The sequence below is a fragment of the Pelodiscus sinensis genome, chromosome 8 (assembly GCF_049634645.1).
Source record: "Pelodiscus sinensis isolate JC-2024 chromosome 8, ASM4963464v1, whole genome shotgun sequence".
In the NCBI taxonomy this organism is placed as follows: Eukaryota; Metazoa; Chordata; order Testudines; family Trionychidae; genus Pelodiscus; species Pelodiscus sinensis.
Window position 1 is genome coordinate 2,749,565 of NC_134718.1, and position 15,097 is coordinate 2,764,661.

The 15,097-nt window shown below is 62.2% G+C and overlaps 1 protein-coding gene across 4 annotated transcripts in view; it reads right to left on the reverse strand.

Moving 5' to 3' along the window:
* The window catches only part of PSD (pleckstrin and Sec7 domain containing), a 46,656-nt gene extending 42,339 nt beyond the window's left edge, over nt 1-4,317 (reverse strand). For 2 of the 4 annotated variants that reach the window (XM_075934552.1, XM_075934548.1), the window contains exon 1: nt 4,036-4,183. The gene's annotated coding sequence lies outside the window, so the exon portion shown is untranslated. The other 2 variants (XM_075934550.1, XM_075934551.1) reach the window with 2 other exon arrangements.
* Between the last annotated feature and the right edge of the window lie 10,780 nt (nt 4,318-15,097).

The window sequence follows — 15,097 nt, forward strand, 5'->3', positions numbered from 1 at the left end:
GAGCTGTGTCCACGGAGACATGAGGAGACCTTAGAAAGGGGACAGGAATCAGTAACTCTCCACTGGACAGGGTCGTAGCTAACAGGCGAGAAGTAACTGACGCCAGCTGAAAAGTTTGGGCGAGCTAGCAAGTCTCCCTGGGGCAAGGTTACAGGAGGAGTTAACTTGGCCTACACAGAGCCCAGCTGCAGAACAAGCAGCCGGGAAGGGGATCGTAGTAATTGGTACCCCCCCCCCAAAAGGAGGAGATTGAAAACCCAAATTGCACCGAGATGCTGGAGGACCAACCAGATCCGACCCACTCCATCCTGAGGTCGGAAGACACCTGGCAACTTGGGCTTGTCTCCACATGGAGCTTTTCCAGACTCGCAAGCCCTCATCTTCGCTTGACTTCTCCAGCTGCTCCCTCAAGGGTGGAGCTTCAAGCTCCTTCTGGGGCACTGCAATAAATAAGCCACCTTGCTACGGAGCGTACGGGTCATTCTACTGCTAACCTCCAGCCTAGAAACGGCCCAGTTGCGTGGATTTATTGGCTAGGAAGGACTCATTTCATTGTCTGTGCGGACAGCCACGTCCCTCTCCTTGCCTCTGTAGCTCATCTCTTCCCCAGAAGAAACATCAAAGCACCCCTTGCCTCTTGGAGAGACGGCTGAGACGTTACCGACAGACCACAGGGCAGCCCAGCCGACACTGGGCCCCAGAAAGCCAAAGGAAGAATCCAGCAGTGGGTAATGCGACCTACAGATGCCACCAGCCCCAGCAGCCCGATGGAAGATGGAAAAGCCACCCTCTCCCTGGGACGTCACCTCCCCGACACAGCGACTGGCCGCCACACGTGGGGAAGACGAACCCGCCCACCTCTGAACTTCGAGGCAGGCTCTGGTGCACAAGCAGGAGTCTTTTCTAACGGGCTCTTCAGACCACCTGCTTTTAGATTCCACAGCAACAGGCTTAGGAAGATCTAAGCGCGGTGGAGGGTGCCAGACAGACATGCCCCCTTCTTTGGACAACGCGGTTGCTTTCTTGACCAATTCAGCATGGAGGCCGTCGCTGATTCTGCGCGTACGAGTGCCCACAAGCCCCTCGCGGACAGAGATTTCTGACAAGGGAGGAAGCCTCGCCTCAGGCAGGACACGGCATTTTCAGACATTCACAAGGGAGCCCCAGGCCCCACAAGGGAGCCCCAGACTCCACAAGGGAGCCCCAGGCCCCACAGACGGCGTGTGCCCCACACAGCCTTGCACCAAGGAGGTACAGGACGCCCTGCTACCACCAAGCCTACGAGCTGCACCATGACAGGGAAGGGACTCTGAACCAGGAGGTGGGTTGGGAAGGGATCACAGCAGGAAGCATATTAAGGACCCCACTGAAGGACTAAAAAGCCACAAATCCCTGATGCTCTTTTCCTCTGGGCCACGGAGCTGGCCTCCTACGGCCCACGGGGCAGTGCCTGCACTCCGTCTTAGTTCTCAAATTCAGTTCCTCCCGCAACGAGTGCACATAGCTGCAGCGTTCCCGCGCCGCAAGAACCTGAAAGTCCGCGGCCAAGTCCCTCCATTCAAAGACCCTCCTGGCTGGCTCACAGGAGCTTTTGGGGCAGCTTCAGAAAAATTCAAGTGCCACAGCTCAGACTAAATGAGGGAAGGAAGGAAGGAAGGAAGGAAGGAAGGAAGGAAGGAAGGAAGGAAGGAAGGAAGGAAGGAAGGAAGGAATTCCTTGCGCAATTTCCTCTGCTAGTCAGTGCAATTCATGGTACTTGAATTTTCAAGGCTCTGCAGCTTTCTGGAGCAATGCCAATGCACATCACATCAGTTGCCCTGGGAGAGACAGGAGGTTGGAGTAGTTAAGCAGGGGACTGATGGGGATTTGGTGGGGGGGACAGCAGGAAGTTTCTGCTAAGCTGAAGAACAGTAAAAGGGTTGACATTGTTGCTATTGAAATTGTCACCATTCCCCCTCACTCGGATGCCCAGGGTGGTTCCCCTCAAGCTATTGTTTCAGGCTCTCAGCAAACTCAGGCAGGTGCCTGTGACGTAGTGGGGGTACCTGGCTGGGCTGTGGTGACCCCTGCTGTCTGGAGCAAGACCCAGCAGGGAAAACCTCGCTAGGCAGAGGTAATGCCAAACTTGTTGAGCCAGGGGCCAGACACCCCCCATGGAGAGGAACAAAGGAAGGTGGAATGCTGCCCTGGCTGGGGGGCAGGGCTGGAAGTTAGTGAGTTGGTTGCTGGCTGTCGGAGGGCATGGAGGAGAGCCTAGGGGAAGGGGCTGGAGTTTAGGGGCCCAGTCTCCCCCATCTCAAGGGGGCCTGAGGCATCCTAGCCCAGTTCCTGTAACCAGATTACATCTGTGCTGCGCTGTGCTGGAGGAGCAATAAACCACCCTCAATTCCACTGGCTGGTGCAGTCTGTTTGTGCCATTTCGGGGTGCAGGAGACGGGGAACCCCCAACGCGCCGTCACAGTGCCACCATGGCCGTTACCCACAATGGTGGGCAGAAAGGGGTTCTTTCCCCAACCAGAGATTAGATTTCACCACCCGATGCTGCTGCAAACCCTGCTGCTACCCCCCGGCCTGCCAACACCCTGAGCTCACGAGCGAGACAGCCAGTGCCTCGCACATCCTGGCCCCCACCGCCGCTGAGACAGGAGCCCAGCTGCTCAGGGCTAGAGCTGCAGCCGATGGAGGAGGCGGCTGATTGCCCCCTGGCCACTGAGCTAGCCAAGGTGTTTCTTCACAGCACCCCGGCCCATGAGAGCTCTTGGCCTATTGCCCACAACCCCCAGGACCGTCACAATCTCGATGGACAAGCGCTCTCCCCAGGCCGCTACCCTTGCGCACCCAATGCGCTGGGCCCAGCCTCCTCCTCTGCAGGAGCGGCAGGAGGCAGGAGGCAGATGGGAGCTTACGGCAGGGCAGGGAGGAGGGATAGGTGGGGTGGGAGGAGGCTGGGGGGTGCAATGCGCAGGTGGAAGATGGGCGCTCGGGAGGTGCCTGGCTCTGAGAAGTTGGAGGTGGGATGATGGGAAGGGTGCAGGCGGCAGCTCTGGGGGTTGGGGGCGGGAGCAGGGAGTGCAGTTTTGAGGGGCAGTGCAGTGTCTGACTGGCAGGGGCGAATGCTGGGGATGGGACATGCAGGTGGCCTCCCAGAAGGAGCTGGATGGAGAAAGTGCAGGTCCCACACACTCCCACTCCGCCAGCCGGGGCTCTGCAGCCTCCCTCGCCCTCTGCCTGGCCTCCCCCCAGCTCCCGCAGGATCAGCCCTGAGTGGAAGTGACAGCCATCCGGCTCAGGACACAGCACGTTCCCAGGGAATTCAGGACACGGAGACGGTAAACACGCCGCCCTCCCTCCACCCCACCTCTCCCCAGCGCGTCAGAGCGAGGGACCCGGCGGGGAACCAAGCTCTACAGCTCATTAGCCACCTGCCCACAGGGCGCTGCGCATGGCTGGGAGGGGCTGGCCCAGGGCGGCGGGAGCCCCCTCACCTAGTGCTCCCGCACCATCCAGGCAGCTGCCTGCTGCGGGGCACTGGGCTGGGCTGGAATCACAGACCATAGGGCTGGAGCAGAGCTCAGGAGGCATCTGGTCCAGCCCCCGGCCCAAAGCGGGACCAACCCCAGCTCCATCAGCGCAGCCGGGGCTCCCCCACCGGCCCAGGGAAAGAGGTTTCCTGCTATCCAGCCTAGATCTCCCCGCTGCTCCTCCTCCTGGCATCCCTCACCCCCAGACCAGCCTCTCGGGACCCCCTGCAGGGAGGTGCCGGCTGCTCTCGGATCCCCCCTCGCTCGCAGACCCCAATCCCTCCGCCCCTCCTCCCAGGCCACGTGCCCTGGTCCCCAGACCACGTCCTCGCCCTCCGCCGGCACCGGCCCCTCTCCAGCGCGCCACATCCCTTCTGTAGTGGGGCCCAGAACTGCCCCCCAGCGCCTCCTGCGGGGGGCGGGGTAGCGGGGAGTCTCCAAAGACAGCGCCCCCCCCCCCCCGCACCTGCTGTCCGGTGCGGGCCCCCCTCCCAGAGCCACCCCCGGCTCTCACCTGCGCGGCCTCCAGGGCAGCCGCTCCGCCGCGCAGGCTCCCGCACAAAGCCCCGCGCACGGGGCCGGCCGGGAACTTGCCGCTCCCAGGCGCTGAGGCTGCGCTCCCCGGGCACCGAGCCGCCGCCTGTCCGGCCCCGCCGCCGACCGCGCTTACCCGCGCCGGGCGCGCTCCCGCAGCCTCCTCCCAGCCCGAGGCGGCTCCCGCGGGCGCCCTGCCCTGGCCAGCCGGCCCCGCACTGCCCGTCGCCTCCGCTCTGCGGCCCCGCACCGCCCGCAGCCAATGGGGCGCGGCGCCGGGCCCGCCCCAGCGCTCTGGGCTGGCTGCGCCGCGCCGCGCCGCGCCGCGCCGCGGGGGTTGGCCGGGCGCGCAGGAGCCCCTAGGGAGCTGCGAGACGGGTGGCTGGAAACATGGATCCTTCTGCTGGTGCATGGGACAGCCGCTCCCGAGGGCTGCTGTGTGTCTCTCACCTCCCCCAGCCAGGGAACAGGGTGCCCCCCTTCTGTCCCCCAGGGAGCAGTCAGGGTCTGTCTCCCACACACACTCCCTAGGGAACAGGGTCTCTCTGGGTGTCGGGGTCTCACGTGCAGGAACAGGGTCTCTCTGGGTGTCGGGGTCTCACACGTGCAGGAACAGGGTCTCTCTGGGTGTTGGTGGCTCTCTCTCACACACGTGCAGGAACAGGGTCTCTCTGGGTGTTGGTGGCTCGCTCTCACACACGTGCAGGAACAGGGTCTCTCTGGGTGTTGGTGGCTCTCTCTCACACACGTGCAGGAACAGGGTCTCTGGGTGTCGGGGTCTCACACGTGCAGGAACAGGGTCTCTCTGGGTGTTGGTGGCTCTCTCTCACACACGTGCAGGAACAGGGTCTCTGGGTGTCGGGGTCTCACACGTGCAGGAACAGGGTCTCTCTGGGTGTTGGTGGCTCTCTCTCACACACGTGCAGGAACAGGGTCTCTCTGGGTGTTGGTGGCTCTCTCTCACACACGTGCAGGAACAGGGTCTCTCTGGGTGTTGGTGGCTCTCTCTCACACACGTGCAGGAACAGGGTCTCTGGGTGTCGGGGTCTCACACGTGCAGGAACAGGGTCTCTCTGGGTGTTGGTGGCTCTCTCTCACACACGTGCAGGAACAGGGTCTCTGGGTGTCGGGGTCTCACACGTGCAGGAACAGGGTCTCTCTGGGTGTTGGTGGCTCTCTCTCACACACGTGCAGGAACAGGGTCTCTGGGTGTCGGGGTCTCACACGTGCAGGAACAGGGTCTCTCTGGGTGTTGGTGGCTCTCTCTCACACACATGCAGGAACAGGGTCTCTCTGGGTATCGGTGTCACACCCATGCAGGAACAGGGTGTGGCGTAGTGGGGGGCTGTCTGCTCTGTAACCTGGTGTCCTCCTGCACTGTAATGTGATTCCCACTGACTCACCCACATGTGGATTGGCCCAGACACCCAGGCCCAGCCTGGGCAGAGAACAAGGCTCTTCCCAGGGGTAGAGACAAAAGGGAGGGAGGCGGAGACCAACACCAGGTTTCTGGGAAAGAGTCAGTTGCTGGCTGGGAAACATGAAGGAAACAGCCTAAGCTGAGGGTCTGGGGGGCGATGGACCCCCCTTCCCCACGGGGTCTGAGGCATCCTGGCCCGGACTCCTGTAGCCACATCATGTCTGTGCTGTGCTGTATCCTGGAGAAGCAATAAACCCCCCTGTTCTACTGACTAGTGGAGTCTGTTCTTGCTGCTATGGGGGTGCAGGATCAGGGGGAACTCGCCTTCACACAGGGTCTCTCTGGGTGTCTGTCACACACACATGCAGAAACAGGGTCTCTCTGGGTGTTGGTGTCTCTCCCTCACACATCTGCAGGAACAGCGTCTCTCTGGGTGTTGGTGGCTCACACATGTGCAGGAACAGGGTCTCTGAGTGTCGGTGTCTCACACATCTGCAGGAACAGCGTCTCTCTGGGTGTTGGTGTCTCTCACACACATGCAGGAACAGGGTCTCTGGGTGTTGGTGTCTTTCACACACGTGCAGGAACAGGGTCTCTGAGTGTCAGTGTCTCTCATACATCTGCAGGATTAGCGTCTCTCTGGGTGTTGGTGTCTCACGCATTGCAGGAACAGGGTCTTTCTGGGCAGCTCATGCACACCCCAGGGAACAGGTGGCCTGTGCATGTCTGCTTCACACACCCTCTCGCTAAGGAGCAGGCTCTCTGGGTGTCACACAAGTGCTGTCTAGGCCAGTTTCCCTTCTGCAATCTCTCTGGGGAACAGAATTGCTCAGTCGCTTCCACCCTCGGAGCCAGACAATCTGTCTCTAGAACAGGCCACTGTTTCCATGGGTGACGTGGGAAGTCCTGCGCCCCCGATTCCCAGCCAATGGGTGCGGGGGCACTGAGGGTGCTTTTCCTGGGACTAGGTGGCCCCTCTCTTGGTGGGCCCCGGCCCTGAGACCCGTTGCAGGGGAAAGCTCCCTCCAGACGGGGCGGAGGCGAGTGGCCTCTGACGCTCAGGTCCGGCATTGGCCATTATCCGTGGCAGCTAGCTGGGCTGGTTGGAAAGCCCCCAAGGCGATCCTGGTGCACGGGGAAGGGCGGGCTGAGCTTGGGGGTGTCCTGGCCGGGGGCTCGGCTGGGCCCGGTCGCGCCGCATGGAGAGCAGGGCTGGCCCAAGGCCTCTCCTACGCTGGTTGCCGCACTGGCCACGCGCTGGGAGGCCGCCATCTCTCCCGCCGGGTCCGAATGCTGCCCGTGGGGCCACGCCGGGCCCCTCCCGCGGGGCGATCCAGGGGCTGTGGAACTCGCTCGGAAATGGAAGGAACCTGTTTGCTCTCTCGGAGGGGGGGCCGCTCCTGTTCTGCTCCCACCCAGGGCGAGCCATTTACCTGTCCCAGGCCCCTCAAAATGCCCGTCTCCCCCTGGGCCTGGGCCGGGCCCCTGCAGGCCGGAGGCGCCCCCATTCCTCTTTGGCCAGGGCTGATCCCCAGCCTGGGAGCTAGTCTGGAGGGGAAACGCTGAACAGTCTCGCTCCGCAGGCTCCGGCCCGACCCATCAATTCTTAATTAAATGGCACTTTATTACACAAGCCCAGCGATCGATACTGACGGGGGGGGGGGGGGGGGGGAGCTGGCTGCCAGGGCCTAATGCTCCTTTAAGCAGGGAGTCAGGAACGCCTTCCTCTCCCCCCCTTTGCCCCCCCCTTGAGGCAGCCGGGTGCCACTCTCCCCAGCCCGGCAGAGCCTCCCTCACCTGCCAGGCAGCAGCGAGGGGACAGGCCAAGACGCATCTTCCGGGACTGAAGGCACCATGGGCAGAGATGCCAGTTTCTCTCCTTTTCTCCGGCCTCCTGCAGTAAGGAGCCAGCTGGGAAACAGAGTCGATGCCCCTTCCTGCCCCTGCCCCCATGACTTGCTGCTCCAGCTTTGCCCCCCTTTCTATGCCCCCCCGTTCCCCTCACACTGACCAGGATTGGCCCCTGGCCCACAGGCTGCCCCTGGAGTTCAAGCCCTTTCCTGCCCCCTCCTGGGCAGTTCCGTCACTCCCAGGGTGAATCCCGGCCTCACCTGGCCAGCAGAATATATGGGGGGGGGGAGGGCTTAAAATGGTCCATCGCTGCAGGGCTTTTATGGGAAAGAAGGGGGGGGGGGATTGCTCTGGCAGACAGTAGGGAAGAGGGGACACGTCCCTCATCTCTGGCTGAGCCAGTGCCCCGTACCCAGCTATCGCCTCTGCACCCCGCCCCTCAGGAATTAGCTGCCTCTCCCTTCTCTCTCTCTCTCCTGCGGGGGCTGGGGCAGAGACCCCCACATCGGTCCCCCACCAGCCCCCCGAGCCGTCAGCCTCTAGCCTTTCCCCTGCTTCTGAAAGAGGCCGTCTCCCAACTGAACCCCCTCCAAAGCAGCAGCACTTCTCCTTCTGCACCGCCCCAGGCATGTGACCAGCACACCGGACACAAAGCCATGGGAACGAATGAAGCCTCTTTAATGCCCTCCGCCCCAAACCAGCAACCCCTCCCCGAAACTTCCAAACAGCCTTAACTCTGACCCTCTTTCACCATGTTCATATCATGTGCAAGACCCCGAAGGCTTTGTTCTCGGCTCTGCCGTTTTCTTGCTGGGAAATGCTGGGAAGTCAGCTGGGGGCTGCATTTTTAAAAGTTCCGAGCGCTCAGTTCAGACACTTGGGCTCAGGTTTTCAAAGGCCTTTGCATGTAACGACCCTGCATCTCAGGCCAAGCTGGCAGCCGGAGCGCCTCTGTGGAGGTGAAAGGGCCCATTGGAGCCAACCCCCGAGAACTTTGACTAGGTTTTGATCAGGATCTAAGTCCAAGCCTGAGCCTTTGTCTGTGACCCAGCTCCGGCGGGCTGGCTGCTATCTCTGTGGACAGCTGCGTTCAGTGAGTCAGATGAAAGCTTCACGCATCGGAAGTGGCATGTGGAATAGATTGGCCTGCAGGAAATTCGTGGTGCTAAGGAGGAGAGTCAACACATGGCTTAAATGAAAAGCTAGTGACAGTCTTAACGCGCGAGCTGTGATCGCCGCTTCCGAACAGCCAGCTCACAACCGCCCTTTGCTCAATTGAATCTCATTCCCCCAATCGCCTCCACTAAACGAGCCCTAATCCTCCTCTGGAGTCAGCCTTTGCAGGGCTCTCAGGGCCGTCCTGACAAGCCCCGGGCAAGCGCTTCTTGCTGTCAGCCAGCACCTTAAGCCAGACAGATCTCCCCGCAGGTCATCTGTAGCTTGCCAGTCCGGCGGAGCCCTGAATCCCCCCTGGGTGGGCTCTCTGGGCCATATGGGGGCTGACTACCTGCCCTCTGCTCTGCAGTGCTGCGGAGGCGCCCAGGAACGGAGACAGGGGCTTCGGTGCGGTCTCAGCAGCACCACGCAGGCCAGCTGGCCCCAGTCGGAGCTGGAGAAGGGGAATGAGCAAGGAACTGCCTCCCCTTGAGCAAACTCCCGGGACAACTGCAGTTGCAGGTGACCAGTCTCTGCTGGCTGCTCTCTCTTGCAGTCGGGGGGTGTCTGTGCCAGGCCGGCGGTGCGCAGAAAGCTCCCCGAGGGTTAGTCGGGCGCACGCAGGGCCTCGAAGGCAAAGCTTCTGCAGCGGCTGCTTCATTTGGCCCTTGGTTTAGCACCGTGTTCTCTAGCGGCACCGACAGCTCACAGAGCCACAGGGTGAGGAGCGACCGCAAGGGCCATCTGGTCTCACCCCTGCCAGGAGGCAGGGCTGGCTGGGTCTGCAGTAGCCCAGACAAATGGCTGGCCAGCCTGCTTCCGGCACCTCCAGAGAAAGAGCTGCCATGCACTGTCCTGCTGGCCTTACAGTACGGCCGCTTGAGGACTAGGGGTCACCAAAAAAGCCACCCTAGGCCCTGCCACAGACACCAGTGGAGGGACAAGAATCCTCCGCTGACCTTGCTACTGCTGCTCGGAGGGGGAGGGGGGGCCCGCACGGGACTACAGCCAAGGAGAAAGCTGTCACTGTAACAGGCGTTCCCATTGTGGTGCTACAGCAGCAGTGCCCGGGCAGCGTCTGTGGTGTAGCCAGAGGCTGACTCTCTGGTGCCCGCCTGCCGGGAGAGCCAGGTCCCAGAGCAGTCTGCGTTCGGGGCAGGATGGTGGGAGAGGACGAGGCGTCTCAGAGGACAGGGCTGAGGCTGGGGAAACAACCAGAAAGCAAACCCCGAGCTGCAGCCACCTCCCCGGGTCTCTGATCACAGCCCTGGGAGAGGGCGAGGGTAGGGGCGTTGGCCACTGGTTCTAGCTCCGGAGAGGCCCATGGAGGGCCCACAACCCATGGGGAGGGATAGCTCAGTGGTTTGAGCATTGGCCTGCTAAACCCAGGGTTGTGAGCTCAATCCTTGTGGAAGCCATTTGGGGCAAAAATTCATCAGGGATGGTACTTGGTCCTGCTGTGAGGGCAGGGGACTGGACTCAATGACCTTTCAGGTCCTTTCCAGTTCTAGGAGATAGGCATCTCCATTATATTTTTTTTATATTTTTATGAAAGCTGGTCTCTGGGAGTGAACCACAGGGTGTCAGGCTGGCTCCTGGTGGACTGGAGACCAAATCTCAAATCCCTGTGCTCCGGGTTGTGTTCTGGCAAAGGGCCCCAGGGCAGCTCGTAGCCAGAGCCGGACTCTCCCAGCAGGGAGGCTGATGTGGGCACCTTGCCCTGCCCTACCCGGCACCGCTACCCAGAGAGTCCCCAGCCTGCCACTTCTCCTGCACGGTCACAGCAGCAACGGGAATAGGGGGGGACATCTCCAGCTGCTTCCATCTCTTCAGGAGGGCCCAGCCTGCTCTGTACTGGATCAGAGCCGCAGCAGGGAGCTCGCTGGATGGAGATTGCACAGGGCTGTTAACACCCCGGCGCTTCCAGGCCCCTGGTACCTCGTGAGAGCTGCGCAGGCAGAGGGAGGGGACAGCCCAATCCGTGGGCATGGCAGGCCCGATGGCCCCGATCTCCAGAGGTGCCTGGGGATTTCTAGGGGAGCTGGGCCTGAAACGACGTCCCCGACTGCCCAGTGTGGATGAGATGCTTTTACTGTCTTCTCTCTGCTGCTCAGCACTGCCAGTCCTGTTCCTGCGCCGGGTGCCGGTGGCATGTTGCTGGAGGAGCCTCTCTGGCCCAGTAACCCGGCCGGACTTGGCCCCCTATGGTGCCGCTGGTTGGGGGCAGACGCTGTGCTGGGCACGGCAGAGGGTGATGAGCCTCCAAGAAGCCCTTCGCAGCTCTCCAGTCCTAGCACCAATTTCCCACCGTCCTCCTCCTTGCATGGACTCAGAGCAACCTCGGGGTGCTCTAAACTGTGCCACCTTCTCTTTTCCCATTCGGGCTGGGACTGCATGTTCTGCCCCGGCTCGCTTGCCCCGGCACTTTGTGGGGGCTGGCGCAGAGCAGGCTGCAGTGAATACACCAGCCAGTCTCTGATGCTGGGCAGCCCCTGCATGTGCAGTGAGGAAAGTTTGCTGGCTCCGTGGGGCACAGGCGTGGAGCACAGGGGGCAGGACTGGGCTCCGGGTCTCCTTCCCCGTCTGGGATTTATCCTGCCACCCGTTGCGCTGCCTAAAGTCCCGCCTGCACGCCAGTGGGCCTGTAAGCCGCTACAGCGGTGACTGCGTCTCCTTATGGGGCCTGCTGGGCCCCCGGTGCTGCCAAGGCTAAATTCACTAGCCAGGCCTCAAAAGAAGATGAGATTTTAAAAAGAAAAGTTTGGGATTCGCTTCATTTACCCTGCTGATCTCTGAACCTCTGTTTTACCAGGGTCACGTGTCCTGGCACCTATCTGCAGCCCCAAGGGCTAGAGACGCTCCAGATCCCTGCTTTAAATCAAATCTGAAATGCTCAGACCATCACCTGGCTCCAGGAGCTGGCGCTGTAAGAACGACGCCAAACGGCACAGGCCTGGGGCTCAGACCAGGAGAGGCGGCGGCACTCATATGCGATTGGGCTGGTCCATTTCACATCTGCGCTCTCATGCTCCAGCCCAACAGCGCAACAAGTCCAGGCTGCATTTCAGCAACGCCCCCAAACAACCCTTCTTCCCGTACATTTAAAAACGAAAGCCAGGCCAATACTCGGGCTCCCACTGGGCTCCCACCGCAGCTTTCAAATAAAGGGCCTGTGGCATCCCTTTGGGCAGCCCCCCGTGGCCTGTGGCCATCTGACTGCTGCCCGCGCTGAGAGTAAGGAGGGGAGCCCTGTTCCCAGGGCTGTCGACCCAGCTCACAAATCCCCATGGAAATCGCACGTTGTCGCGAGCAGGAGGCCGCTCGGAACTGGCAGCTGGGGGCGGTGACTGGGCTCGGGTTCTGGAGGGCGTTTACTCCCGGGCGTACCCAAGTGGTCCTTTGGTCGGGGGTTCTCGGGACGGCCGCCGCGGCGACCTGCCATCACCAGCCCTCAGCCGCCCAGACGGGAGCAGAGTCCAAAGCCCGTCTAGAGCCAGGGCAGAGGAATTGGCTGAGATGCAGGCAAGGGCCATGCCGAGTTTCTGGGTGGAAATGCGCCGGCCATAGAGACACTGGCGACCGGGGCCGAGGGGGCCGGCCCGAGGAATGCTCAGGGACCTTGCAGCTGGGGTGGGAGCGCTGGCCAGCCTCGCACAGAGGCCTAGACTCTGAAGTGCTCTCCTTGGCCACAGAACACACCCCGCCCGCCCCTCGGTCCCACTGCTGACACCCCTACACAGAGAGCCCCCTCCGCTCCCCCTGAGACCTGCCCAGCCCATCGTACACGCGCCTGTTAACGCCCCCGACCCACCCCACAACCCCAGGCTGACTCCCCTGCAGCCGGCAGGATGGCCCCTCCAGAGGCTGGAGAAATGGCTGCTTTGCCTCCTAAGCCCCTCGCCATTGTTCCTGGCACTCTACAGAATCGGCCAGAAGCAGCTGGGCCCACACAGCAGGGCAGCCTGGGAAAGCAACATGGGGGGGGGGAAGTGAGGGGGAAAGTCAGGAGAAAAGCGGGGGGGAGGAGGAGTGAGGGGGAAAGTCGAGGGGAAGTGTGAGGGGGAGCCAGGGGAAAGTGTGGGGGCGGGGGAGCCAGCGGGAAAGCGGGGGGGATCCAAGGGGGAAAGTCAGGGCAAAAGTGTGGGGGGGAGCCAGGGGGAAAGCAAAGCTGCTATTTTTAAAGAAGCCCCGCACAGCGTTGTTATGGTAACTGCACTAAGAAGAGAACACAGCCCTTCTCTCCCCGGCACCAACACCGCGATGGGGGAACTATCCTCCCACACCCCGGCTGAGTGCAGACAGGAGTGGGCCCATCAAGGGGAGGGGGACCAACAGGAGCCCAGGAAGGAGGATGAGCAGGGACAAGGGATGGTCCAAGAGTGTGTATTGGGGGGAGGGTAGGACTGAGTGAAGAGGGGGGGCGGAGGGGCTGGATGGAAAGCTGAGGGGTCGGTAGCAGGGGGAGATGGAAGTCAAGGGCACAGCGAGGGCTAGAGGGAAGATGGGGGGGGGCAGAGGCAATATGGGGCCAGGGCAGACTGTGAACAGGATGGGCAGGAGAGAGGGGGGCTGTGGAGGAGATGGGGAGCAGCTTGAGGGGCAGCCCCTCCCCCCATCAGAATGGCCAGGCTGGCTCCCCTGGCAGCCCAGTGGGTGGCTGGGTGGGTGGGGTAGAAAGTTGGGAGAGGAAACCCCAAGCTGGCTTGGCATCTCCTTTCTGATACCTTCATGCCCCAGACCCTCTTCTCCTCCCAGGCCACAGCCCCACACTCGAGGGGCTGCCCCTGACAGACACCTGGCCCTGTGCAGACCCCCACCTGCCTGCACCCCAGAACCGGGCAGAAGGGGGCGGGGTAGGGTGTGGGGGGGCAAAGGGCAGACAGGAGAGGTGGGGGGAGAGGGCACCCGGAGAGGGGAGGGCAGTAGGGTCAGGCTGAAATGACCGAGGAGAGCTAGGTGGGGGGGCTGGGCTGGTAGCAGAGGGCTATGTGGGAGCTCCGACAGGCAGGGGGCTGGGTGGTAGGTGTGGGGGGCTGAGGAGGGGCAGTCTGCGTGCAGGGCAGAAGTGCTGGGAGGAGGTAAGTGGTGAGAGTGGAGGCTCCTGGTGGGGAGCAGAGGGGCTGGCTGGAAGTGTCAGACGGGGGAGGGGGTTGGGGGGAGACTGGGGCAGAAGGCGGGGGGCCCCTGGGGATGTGGGGGGCTAGCAGGGGGCAGAGGGGATGGGGCAGAAGGCGGGGGGGGGGGTCCCGGGGATGTGGGGGGAGGCAGCTCAGGGAGCTGGGTGTTTCGGGGCAGCATGCGTGCGCGAGGGGCGAGGGGGCTCTGGGTGGGGGCAGGGCGCGTTGCCCCCCCCCTTACCTGCAACGCCGCCGCGGCCAGGCGGGGGGTCCCGGGTCCGCGTGGTGCTGAAGGGACAGCTCCGAGCGGGCAGCCCAGCGCGCATGCGCACCGCCGGCTCTGCCGGCTGCTCCCCCGGCCGGGGAGGGGGGGAGAGAGGAGAGGGGCTGCGGGCGGGGACAGCGGGGACGTGAGGGGGCGGTGACTGGGGGGGGGGGCGTGGGGATGTATGTAGGTGTGAGGGGGTGGTGACTGTGGGGGCGTGGGGATGTATGTAGGTGTGAGGGGGTGGTGACTGGGGGGCGTGGGGATGTATGTAGGTGCGAGGGGGCGGTGACTGGGGGGCGTGGGGATGTATGTAGGTGTGAGGGGGTGGTGACTGGGGGGCGTGGGGATGTATGTAGGTGTGAGGGGGTGGTGACTGTGGGGGCGTGGGGATGTTTGTAGGTGTGAGGGGGTGGTGACTGTGGGGGCGTGGGGATGTATGTAGGTGTGAGGGGGCGGTGACTGGGGGGGGCGTGGGGATGTATGTAGGTGTGAGGGGGTGGTGACTGGGGGGGGCGTGGGGATGTATGTAGGTGTGAGGGGGTGGTGACTGGGGGTGGGTGGGGATGTTTGTAGGTGTGAGGGGGTGGTGATCGTGTGTGGGCCATTCACAATTCTAGGCCTTCACCCATCTCCTCGGGACCCAGCACCCCCACTCCCACACAGTCACCACCCCCACACACCTTCATACATCCCCACACCCAATCACCACCTCTAGAGTGCCCCCTTGTGGCCCCAGGTGGTCTGGCAGGAACCTGCTCTCAGTCTCTGGCTTCTTTGCAGTAATTCTCCCCCACCTCCCTCAGGGTTTTGATCCTCCAGCTATGTCGCACCTTTGGGGGGATCTGCGTCCAAACAAACTGGGGGGCTCTCTTCCTGCTCTCTCTCCAACTCCCAGAGCTTCTTGCTTGGAGTCTGACCTCCCTAGTTCTTCCGCACACCTCTGCTCCTCCCTCTGCCCCCCGAGATAATTTAGTCACATGACCCACCTGCCATGTGACACTACCTCTTGGGTCACAAGATCACAAGGGGGGTTATAGGAAATACATAAATGAAGACTCAACTGTCCAATGATAGATGGTTGACACAAAGAGAGCTCTTCCTTAAAGCTACACTTCATTGAGGCTCAAGCGCTTACACACATCGGCAAGAGGATAGCAAGCCCCGTCCCCCACATTCAAAGAATTACCGAAGGTTCGCATGGTTTCTAAGCAGTACAGCAACAGACATCCAC